This window comes from Rhamphochromis longiceps, linkage group LG4, assembly GCF_057381845.1.
Source record: "Rhamphochromis longiceps isolate RC_006_pf linkage group LG4, R_longiceps_female_GT1.1, whole genome shotgun sequence".
Lineage (NCBI taxonomy): Eukaryota > Metazoa > Chordata > Actinopteri > Cichliformes > Cichlidae > Rhamphochromis > Rhamphochromis longiceps.
In genome coordinates, this window is record NC_140560.1 from 32,734,437 (window position 1) to 32,746,560 (window position 12,124).

Genomic DNA, 12,124 nt, shown 5'->3' on the forward strand with positions numbered 1-12,124 from the left:
CTTTCCATTCTTTCCCTAGTCTATAAAGAAACTCAAATGAAGAGGTCAGTATTTCAACATAGCAGAAAAAACTCCATATGCTCAGCAAATGCCAACATGCATAAGTGTATCAAAAAAAGTAAATGAAAAATACAGTAGTGGCTCAAATGCGCAAGAAAAATACAGCTATTACTGGATATCTTAAAAAAAAATAAAAAATAAAAAATATTATGGAGTGAATATCATGCACCCATACCAGTTACAGGTATTAGTTCTCATCTGTTTCGGGAGGTTTCTTTGAACTCCAATCATGAACTGAGAGTTCAACGAAACTCTGTTTGCATTTATGTAGATCAAGTTTAAACAATCATACAAGGCACACTGAGCAAATTAGTTTGCATCAGAGTACAGCACTGCATTAGCAGTGAGAGTCCACCTCGTGTCTCTGAGAGATGGTTTTCTTGCACGACTGACAGCTAACTGTTATGAGAAAAACAAGAAAACACAAGACAGCCAGCTACAAATCAAAAAAGGAAGGAAAATAAAGGGCAAGAAAGAAAGCAAACGAGAAAGCGAGAAAGAAATAAAATGAAGATACAGGACATACTATAAAGCCAGGCTTATTCAAGAGTCAAGGCATGCGTGCCCTATCAAAAGGAACCCTACCGGAGGAAAAATATAAATAAAACACAATCATTAACCAGCTCTGCCACACTTAACAAGGAGCTCAGAGAGATGAGGGAGGAGGCATAAGTGTAGGGAGCCGCAGGGTTACCGCAGCAACTGAAATTAGAACCTAGGATAACAAGAGAAATGAGAATGTGTGGGATGACCCAGGTGAGGCAGACCAAGAGGGGGAACAGACAGAAGATGAGAGGCAAAGAAAGAAAAAGATTTAGAGACAGAATAACAGATCCACCTTCATTTTGTTGAGCAACCCTTACACAACAATATAATAAATTAAATGCTGGTAGGTGTTGTCATTTGAAATCTTAAAGCGATGTCAGCACCTTATTCCTCTGATGCATCAGACAACGATAAATATGCTCTCCTGTAGTGTGACGTTATCATCATTTTTTTTATAATTGTACATGTTTACATATAGCTGAAGAGTTATATAACTGTGTGGAAACTGATGCTATAAATAGCGTATGATAAATTATTATAACTTTGACTTCCAGTTATTAATTAAGTCAGTTTTATTTGTATGGCCCATAGTCACAATGATTCTCAAAGGATTTCTCAATACCCACACTATAAAAATACATTAAAAAATGCCTTAAAAACTCAGGCCCTCATTGGAAATGAGGCAAATCTCCAACCAACACGAGAAAACTGGCAGCAAAAGGTGACACTAAGAGGATCACAAGTGGCCACAGCCACCAGTTTCTCACTGGCTGTGCTCACGGCTAATGTGAAACTGATGCAGGCTGGTGACATTCATTCACTAAAATCTCAAACTTGACAGTCCAAGTGCTAGACGCTCTGCCCCAGAAACAGCATCACCAGCCCATTCCTAGACCAAAAAAAAAAATTAATTTGTGACAGTGTATACCAGATAATCAAGTAAATGGTTACAGAGTAATGTTATCTGGGTAAACAGTAACGTACAATCTTGACACATTATGGCAGTTATCACAATATGTACAGTAAGTTTAAACCAAGTTAGGAGAAACATCAATACGAAATAACGCTCTCCTATTACAGTTCACTGGGAGCACTGGGAGAAAGAAGCACTCCGATCTTCCTCTTCATTTGACAACAGCAACAATGCCATTTTAAATATGTATACGATAAAACACACACACACACACACACACACACACACACACACTTTATATCTATCTACCTACAAAAACAATGACTGTGATAAATGTACATAAAAGAATCAAAGGCAGTGAATTGTAAAATCACTTTGTTTTGTTTTTTTCAAAAGCACGTATGCTCATTTGAAATTTGATACCAGCAATGTGATGCAAAAAAGTTGGTACAGAAGCATGTTTGCCACTATGTTGCATCATCTTTCCTTTTACCGAGACTGTTAGACTGTTGGGAAGTGAGGAGACCACTTGGGAAAGCAAGATGTTTTCCCATTGTTGTTTGAGTCAGAATTCAGCTGCTCACCAGTCTGGCGCCTTCTTTGTTGTAGTTTCCATTTCATAATGAGCTAAAATGTATTCGATGAGTAACAAGTCTGGACTGCAGGGATGGCTGCAACGTGGCTGAGCAGCAACTACAGGGCATTAATGCAGAATATCGTTTGGCCTTGTTATGCTAAAAAGGCTAATTATTTTGATGTGGAAGCTGGATCACAGCATGTGCTGCTGTAGAACCTGCATAATATTTATATTATATATACACTCAGCATTAATGGTGCCTTCACAAATGTGAAAGTTATAAGCATATATTTTTTCCATTTTTTTTTTACCTGTGATTTGTTCTTTTCACAATAGTTTTACTTTGCCTGTAGAGGCAACAATGTGTTCCCAAACATATTGTTTTTAACATTCCTGTCTTGCCCATGCACAGATTTTCACAACAGAACAGAGTCAGATTTTAATGCAGCATTGTCTGGGGGCCCAAGAAACATGCTTATTCAGCATTGGCTTTCATCCTTGTCCTATAGCATACAGAGATTTCTCTTGCTCTTCTGGATCTTTTAAATTTCAATTCTAATTTTATTTACCTAGCACCAACTCAAAACAACAGCTACTCCGAGGTGCTTTAAATTGCAAGACTCTACAATATTAGAAAGCAAACCCCTCAACAATCACACAACCCAATTGCTACACACTTAGCAACAGTGGGAAGGACGAACTCCCCAAGAGGAAAAAGCAAGTTCGGGGAGGAGTCTTAATCTTTCAAAACTGATGGGGGTGAGGGGAAAGATTAAAGAAGAAGAGGAAGGAGAAAAAAAAAAAAAAGGGTAGAGAAAATTTGATGGCATTCAATAAATGAAATGTCATGCAGTAGAATAATAAAGAAATGCTCAGTGCATCAATCATTTAATTATATTACATGCAGCAGATGAACTAACCTCCATTTTTAGTAACTTTACAGAGTGTATAAATGAAAAGGGTACATCGGTATACAATTCCAGTATTGATGTAGTTTTCAGCAAAGCTATATACATAATCAAGGCATAACAGAATTACTTTAATTCAGTGATAGATTTGGATTTCAGTGTGCCACCATGAGATTTTTAGAGCCCCCTTGTGAAGCATTAAAACATTTCTAGAGTCAACACTGCTTACAGGAGATACTTGCCTCTAAACAAATATGCAACATAATGATCTGTATAATACTGATAGAATTTAAGGAAATCATCTAAGCACAACTGACAGTTATGAATTTAGCTGTGAGCCTTTATCTAGCACCTTTGTTAGTCTGCTTGGAAGTTGCCAAGAGACTGATAATGCCAACTGGAGGCTGGCAGTTTACAAGGTCTGAGTGTTAAGACCTTAAATGCCAATATTTGTCCCAAGGGACGGAATAATTAAGGCGTAAAGATTTAAAAGGCTTGTCACATATGGCTGGCCAGCTGTCACATCTGTCTATTCATATTCATACCGGTAACAACTGGGCCTATACTAAAGCAGCAACAGAGGATGTAATGGCTGAGCATTAAATGTCAGCAGACTGAGCTACAGTATAACTAAAGACTTCCACAAGAAAGCACCCTGAATGAGTAGAAGCCTGGCATTTAAAACAATTCACAAGCCCCACTTCTCATTTTAGACATTCACTCCCAAGTGGAGTGTTTCAAAAAGATCTATTCCCTATGGCTATACTGCACACATTCCCAGTTTTCAGTGTTACGGGAAGCAGCACTTCAGAACCAGCAGAGGGGGCACATTATTGCAGCCTCAAGTAACTCAGTAGCAAGATGTAAGAGATTGGCAAGTTTCACTTTTTACAGCATCAGCCAGACAATCTCTCAACTGAGTGATTTCTAGGTGCAAATACCTGAAAAATATCTGCAACGCCATAAACCACTGAGCTTGCTTGTCCCAGCAGCACACTTTCAGCTATTAAATTAAACCATGTAAATGCACCCTTTTTTTGCATGCAACCTCTTGCTTCGACTTCCTACCTTCATCATGGTTTCTTCCAAAGATAACCATAAACTTAAAAAAGTAATCTTACTTGAATTGTATAAACTATCATAGTCTTTCATTTATCGTTACCGTGCAGGACGAATCTGAAACCTTCTTTGCCGTTTAGGTATGATTTCTTGCTAGTCAGACATCAAACTGCATGCTGAGGCAAGAGAAAAAGAGAATTTCTATGTCTGGATGATGAAGGCGTGACTTTATGGCCTTTATGAACTTCAGACAGCTTGTTTTGGTCCAAATCATAGAACAAGTTGTTTCTTTGTTGCATTTATAGAATGGTTACTTTATGATAACCATAGATAATTTTCAATTCAGCCATAATTTATCAACAAAAGCCATGTGGGAGGCAAATTATTCAAAACAAATCCAATTCTAGTCCATGTCACTTTAGCTGAGCTTTGTGGGCTTGAAGTCTTGGATCTCTGTTTATACTGAGTTTTAACACTTTTCTTGTGCTCTTTCAGAGTTTAGAAATACCCATGAATTGGAAAAGGCCTTTTATTGCATCTCCAGTCCACATTTGCCCTTTTTTCATTTTGTTATGCTTGGCTTTTCAAGCATGAGTAAGTACAGGCTATCAGATGGCAACATTCTCCTTATAGCTATAAAACTGCAGTTCAGGGTCACGTCTTGTAAATGAAGGTCCAACTCTTGAAAATCTGTGTTTCTGCTCACTTGAAGTCTATTTTCAGGCCTCTTGGTATGTTTGTAACGCTTTCACTTGACTTTAAAATATTTTGAAAAATGAACAAAAGTAGTTTGCAATAAGTTGCATAAATGGTGCAATCATAAAATTCTGAGACTCCATCATACCAGAATAAAATCTTTCCACTCTCCCCTTCAAGATTAAGATCTTCTAGTCTGAATCCAGCTCCAATGCTAATTTTAGATTCCTATGTTGCAGTTCCCTTGTACATCTCCGATTTCAATTTGGACCCAAATAAGCCCAAATTTGACTGAGGATCATCAATGCTGATAAGAGAGGAATTTTACATTGGGTTTGGAAGCTGTACACCTCAACGGTGGAACTTCCAGTCAGAAGCATAACCAGGACCACTTCACTAAGTTTTTGAACCACGAACTTTTCTCACTTTGCCTTTACATTATTATCTACATATAATTTCAGTCAGTCTGCAGCTATGAGTGCAACTCGTCTGCTCATCGAAAAGTATCAAACACACAAACCTGAGTTACTAATGTTTGTAGCAGACAGTTTACTCTAAAATGTGCTAAATTTAACACCAAAACCCATATCTTACATAACTTGCTGAAAAACCTAGAGTGATGTGTGGTTTAACGGACATGGCACACTAATAGTATCTTCACAAAGACATGGATGGCTCGGGATCTCACATGAATAATGTTTTGTGTTCCTTTGTACATTTCAGCTATTTCAGCAATAATTACAATATTATATGTAATAAAAAACACACTCTGGATAAATCATGCACTCTACCCGAGTCCCACACCACAGGACTGCATACAGTGCTCAGCAATTTCTAGCAGAAGAGTTCACCCTTGTGTCATAAACGTATTGATTCTTATGCAGTTTCTTTTAATTTATCTGAACAGTTTTCAGATAAAAGCAATGTCTAGAACCTGTAGTACTTTTAGTACGTTATTCACAATCTCAGTTTTGAGCAATAAATTTGCACTGCTCTTGGTCATTAATGGAATTAACTAGCTCTGTTTGTTTATAAATGTCTAGATTGTAAACTTATACATTTATTTCGTATTTTGAGATTCTGCATGGTCTGCTGGTGGTGAGTTCCCCACTGGCTCCTATACAGCACTACAGGTCTGTAGTAGATAGATTTGCAACAGATATCACATTTATCACAGCTAGTCTCTATATCAAGCCTGTTCAAATGGCGGCCCAGAAGCAACCTGAGAGTGGCCCTGCCTGTGGTCCTGGCAGAAACAGAGAAAACGCAAAAAATTAATCAATTAATTTTAAAAAATTAAAAATTCCTACAGCGTAGTGTAGACTGAATGTTGCTAGTAGCCTAGCAATATTTAACCCACAATGCACCGTAATGTAAATATATTCAACTATCATTGTAATGCATGATGCGACAACAGCATGTCTTTCTCAGTCCAAAAGCGTAAATTGACAATGAAAACCGTCGGTTTAACCCTGGCTGGACTGACAAATCCAAATGCCAAACCAATGTGTTTAGTTTGGAGTGAGTGTGTTGCAGTACTTACGAAGGCACCACAATGACAAACACCAGACTTTCTACACAAACTTTCCAGAGCGATCTCAGGAGAAGGCGGCAAAAGTACAGTTTAATAATCTTACAACCGGAGTTGTACTACCATGGTGAGGGTCCTGTACAGCCCAAGAGAGAGCTGCAGCAGCTTCCCTTCGTGTTTGCTTCTTGGCAAAGAAGAACAGCCTTTCACAGATTCTGAAACAGTGAAATACTGCATGCTGGCCGTGGTGGATGCGGTGATAAGTGACAAAAAAATTAAAGTAAGTGTGACATCTGCTATTAAAAACGTACACCTGTCAGACAGTTCAAATATTCGTCGAGTTGAAGTTCTGTGAAGTTCTGGCGTCAGACGAGTTTGAAATGCTGTTAGATGACCTGAAGAAAACTGATTTAATGTCTATAGCAGGAGATGGGTTCACAGACAGAACTGATAATGCACAGTTGTGCCTATATGTCCGTTTTTTGGATGGAAAATTGCTCTGCTTACTACTGTTAGAGGGACACACAGCTGGCGAAATAATGTTTGAGAAGATTTCAGCTCTTTTTGAGGAAAATGGTCTGGATATGAAGCGTGTCTGTATACTTGTGACAGATGGGGCTCCATTCATGGCAGGAAAAGTGAGTGGTCAGCAAAAGATTTATTTTAATTTGAAAGGGAAATATCAAAATGTTTTAGTATTATCATTATTAATATTATTATTATTTCAAATGTGCAAAAAAATAGTTTATAGCTCCCTTTTTTTAAATAAATGGACCTTTCGGTGTGCATTCTTGAGAGGTCACCACATTTACAGGGGGAAAAGGAATAAAAAAATTACTTGTTTTTCAATACAGTTGTGTGGGTTTGAAATTGATCATGATCTGCTGCTTACTGGCTGCAAAAAAATCTGGCCCAACTAACTTCTTAGTTGAATAGCCATGCTCTATATTATTGTAAATAGACTGAAGGAATCAAAAACAGATGCAACTGAAAATCAATAGCAGATTAAACTGATGAAACAGCAATGAGACAGTCAAAGAAGGCAACTGACTATAAGTGGATCCAGAACTGCTCCCTGCCTTTGAAGCGACCATTTAAAGACAAGGACATGACAAGGTGCTTGCACATGGTCAAAAAAAAAAAGCTTTGGTCGCACCATGGTCAGCTACTGCAGCCCAATAGAGCCATTTAGTGTAATTAATTCAAACGATGGCACATGATAGCATTTTCACATGCTAGTATGTCATCATACTAGCTCACCATTGTATATAGACAGAGAAATAGAAAACACAGGAGCCTTTTGGCTAGACTAACATTTCTTTAACCCAACTCACCACATAAGCCTTCGTTTTAATCCTCTTCACTTGAATAACATTAAAATGTTGTGTGCATCACAGAAACACAAGTAGTGGCCATAAAGAGACTACCAGAAGGAACCTTAAAATAACAAAAATAAAAAGCAGCAATGCTGAAGGTATGAAACACATGAGTAGATGAACTCTAAGGGGAGATCAGCTAAATTTAACTTTAGAAAGGTGTTTTATACTCATGGGCAAAGTCCCAGACCTTTATGATGGCACCTGATACAATACAACAGACCTCAGCTGTTTTCACACATAAACTCAAATGCTGGGAGAATTGGTTCATGGCTTTGTTTAAATTTGCCTTTTCCAATATGTACTAGACAACATGTTATGTGCCACATATTGTAGTACATTCTCACTACATTTGCTCTAGCCAGAATGCTTCTGATGCATTCTCACTACAGGAAATACTCAAATTTGTGTGACAGAGATGCCACGATATAAATCACTTGATGTAAATTTGAGACAATTATGTGGTTTTTCTAACAAGATCCATCAAACAGACATTGTACTAAGGAGCTGGCAAGTTAAAAGTCTGTTTACTCCAAGATCCCAATATGTTGGACATTTGCACCTGTCAATTTCCAGTGAAGTGGGGTTTTTTGTTTTGTTTTTTTTAAGGTAACTGTGTACTAAGTATATTCCCGGGATCTTTGTTATATCCTGGGTTTGTAGACGATCATGTGTTGGAAAAAGCTTGTGGGTGGCAGGAAGCTGCTGACAGAAGTGAGTGACAGGTCAGGTGAGTGCTGTGGTCTGTTCAGGCATGCAGATCCAGCTCCTCTGAGTGATCTGAAGTGGCTTCAATTAACTGAAGCAGCCAAGTGTAAGGAAGGGGACTGGGGAGCATGGGCCCCAGACAAGCCTCCTGACAGATTTGGGAGGGGGGGTGGGGATAAGATGAGTGGAGGCTTCTGACAGGTCCTCTAATACCCCACGAATTCCAACCTTTCTCCATCTCCTCTTAGCTAATTACTAAGTATCCATATGGAGACACTTGTCACTGTGATCACAGCAAATTGGCTGTAACTACAGGGTCAGCAAAGACCGTTATTCACTTATATATAAACACAAGAATACACACAGAATCCAACCATCTAATTTTGCAAGAAAACCGAACACACACAATACTTTTCTTCATCTCCAATACTAAAACTATTTTTAGTTTCATGGGAGAACTGAAGTTACCACCGAGAAATCTAATATCACCGGCACTGCTTCATAACCATCTGAAAAACCACATTCATGTTGATTTTTCATGATGCTCTTTCTATGTGATAATACAGAAAGGAGGTGATTAAAATATCCCAGCATTTCTCAACAAATCCTACACAGAGATTTAATTTTCATGGGTATACACAGCAACACTGATGTCAAGAGACACTGCCAAATGAAATGTTAAATAAAAAAAAATACTCTGAAATTCACTTCTGAATGTATGAAAGTAAACCACACACCAAACATGTGGGAAGAAAGAGAAAAGGTTTGAACTGTATCTTGGAATTTCTTTTGTATTAATGTCAACACCAACCTTTGCTTTGAGTTTAAACCCAAAGTAAAAAAATAAATAAACGTCTTATCTTATATGTGATGAAGGAGTGGAGAAGCAGACTGATCTGTACACTAGTAGGGCAAATTAATGTATTTATCATTTACCATTTCGTCATCTCAGCAAATACAAAACAAATATCTCATAGCCTCTAAATGGAAAGAGACTGCTACTTTACACTATTTTCACCAAGCTTTTCCCCCCCCCTTCCTTTCTTCCCGTCTTGCTGTTCTTGCTAGTTTTACACTACCTAATTAAGAAGTTTGGTGGGGGAAGCATGAAACACACAGGACCACATACTTTACCCTCAAGGATTTATTTTATTGTTCCTCTGTTTTTTTTGGTCTCCAATGTTGGCACATCCTCTATACCTCCACCCTTATTTTCCCTTCTAAAAACCCAAGCTTTTCCTTTTTTCACCTTTTCGGTCTTTTATTAGAACTGGGTCCAAATTCTGCTTATAAATGACAGATGAATACTACCTGAAATGTCTTATCGAGCTGCCATTTATATGATCAAGTGTCTGCTGCTGTCTCTATTCTCTTGCTATTTGGTATTCCTTCACTGGCAGCCTTTAGATCTTCTTTCACCTTCATGCTTTTTGAAGGTTTGTGTTTTCTATCCAAACCAAGCTTATTTCTTATGCTGGACCATCCACTTCCTCTTACCCATAATTTGATTCAAAGTTAGCCTTATGAGAATACTGTAGGTGTTGGTTTCTTAAACAGCTAAACAAAGCTTTAGCTTTCTTGGCTGCTACCTCAAAGCACACTGTGCGCTGTCTATCTTGCGTGCTGCACAATATCGTTTATTATTTAGTAAATATTGATATCTATGACTAGCTAGTTTATTGTGATGGTGCTTTGTTTTCTCTATTATTATGTTGCTCTTTGTTGTTTGCTGTCTCCTCTGTTTGTTTTTTTTGTTTGTTTGTTTTTTTTCTCCATACAGGTGACCCAGGAGTTCTTTTTTTTTTTTCTCTCTCTTCCCCCCCCCTTCTCACCGTCTCTTCTCCCCTTTGGTTTTCTTTCTTTCTCTCCCCCTCTTTCTCTCATTCATTCCCCCTGTCCTATTTATTAAAAAAAAAAAAAAAAAAAAAAAAAAAAAAAAAAAAAAAATGACAAAGGATGAACTGAAGCTCTGCCATCACGTAATGTCGCATACTGCTGTTTCTGATGTCATTTAAAAAAAAAAAAAAAACAAAAAAAAAAACAGCTAAACAAATGTAGCTTACTTTAGAAGAAATGACTAATTTTTTTCAAGCTAAAACCTGTTTGGAGGGAAAAAATAAAAAATAAAAACACGCTTGAAGACAACTGAAGTTGTTCAGAAGTCAAAAAGGCAGCATTTCAAACTTAAATGAATGTGAAATTGTCTGCTTTGAAAAATGAGTACAGAACACATGAACACAAAGACTCCAATACTTAAACAGTTGTTAAAAGTTAGCTAAAAACACTTGGTTTAATAGTGCTGTCATCAGCTTGAGATCAAAAGTGGTCATTTTAATGTTTTATCGTCATAGACTAAAATTGCCTCTAACAATCGCTCTTCTCCACTTCTCCTCTCCCCACCCACGGCAGATTTGCAATTTCCCAATATTGGTACAGACCGATGCCCCCCCTTCCCTCCCCCAGATCCACACCTCATTTGGTACTCACCTAGATCAAAGTACCTCGCACATCTGTTCCGCTTGCAACTGCCATAACTAGCCAGCTGGACTCTCTCCGTCAGGTCTTGCTGTCTGTAGGTGTGTCAGTACTGCTCGTCTGTCCAAAGCCAGAGCTTCTTGGCAAGCTGCAAACACAAACAGCGAAAAGAATCAACAAGACTGTAGTTGTGAGAGTGAGCGTGGGTGTGAGCCAGTGCCTTATCATAGTCTTGCAAGAGACTCCTTGTCAAGTTGACTGTTTGTGTGTGCATCTGTTATGTAGGAGACTTGAATGCAGAGTATTCCTGAGATAGAGCGAGTGTGTGTGTGTGTGTGTGTGTGTGTGTGTGTGTGTGTGTGTGTGTGTGTGTGTGTGTGTGTGTGTGACAAGATATTACAAAAACACATGTTTTACAGAGACTGTAGTAAGGTTTACACAGCGAGGCGGAACAAAGCGGGACAGGGGCCCACCTTCCACAATTACACGCAGCTTTAAAATACTAATCCAAGCACAAACTGTATCTGGACTGTATCCAAACAGCAAACCAAAAAGCCACAGGTGTAAACAGAGCAATAAAGCAATGCAATCTCAATCCCACAAATGAAATAGTGCTGCTTATAGCAATAGCATTCAAAGCAGGATCACAGCAAAGCAGGCTTAATGCTTCCCTGATACTTTTTATGCTATATTTACAGTGGCCCATAAAAGTGGATAAAAATCTTTGTAGATAAAATTCACCACGTTAATGTGATGCATAAAGGGCCCACACAGAGCCCGATAGCAAAACAATCATCTGACAGAACAGACCCACGGTGGCTTCAACTCTGCAGTGTCATTAAAATCCTCCAAGTCTAATTCTCTTTCAAATACCACCTCTACCTAAATAAACATGACCAAGGACGCTTACTCATACTTCACATGCCTGCCAACCACAGATGAACAGGATTTCACAGAGCAGACTGGGTGTGTTTTGCCAACCATTACTGCAGAAAGGTCTGCAGATTGTGACAAAATGTCTCAAGCTAAACAGCCACAGTGATGCACTTTGTTCTCATAATAAAGCCAATCCATAAAGATGTCTGACATTTAACATGCAACTAGAGAAAGCTGTGTGATTTAAGTCAATTTACTTTGACACTTGGATCATAAAGAATAAAACAGGATTTTAAAACAGGCGTTGAATGACTTCAAACTACGGCAATCCAGGGAGTGACAAGTTGCCTCAGAGGTGTAATAAACTGCAACTCTAAGGCTAAACACTGACTTATATTT

At 38.3% G+C, this 12,124-nt stretch overlaps 1 protein-coding gene across 4 annotated transcripts in view; it reads right to left on the minus strand.

The window, feature by feature from the left end:
* Nucleotides 1–12,124, minus strand: part of spop (speckle type BTB/POZ protein) — a 97,796-nt gene that overhangs the window by 71,529 nt on the left and 14,143 nt on the right. For all 4 annotated transcript variants that reach the window (XM_085404593.1, XM_085404591.1, XM_085404594.1 and 1 more), the window contains one exon: nt 10,862–10,997. The gene's annotated coding sequence lies outside the window, so the exon portion shown is untranslated. The remainder of the gene's footprint in view (nt 1–10,861; nt 10,998–12,124) is intronic.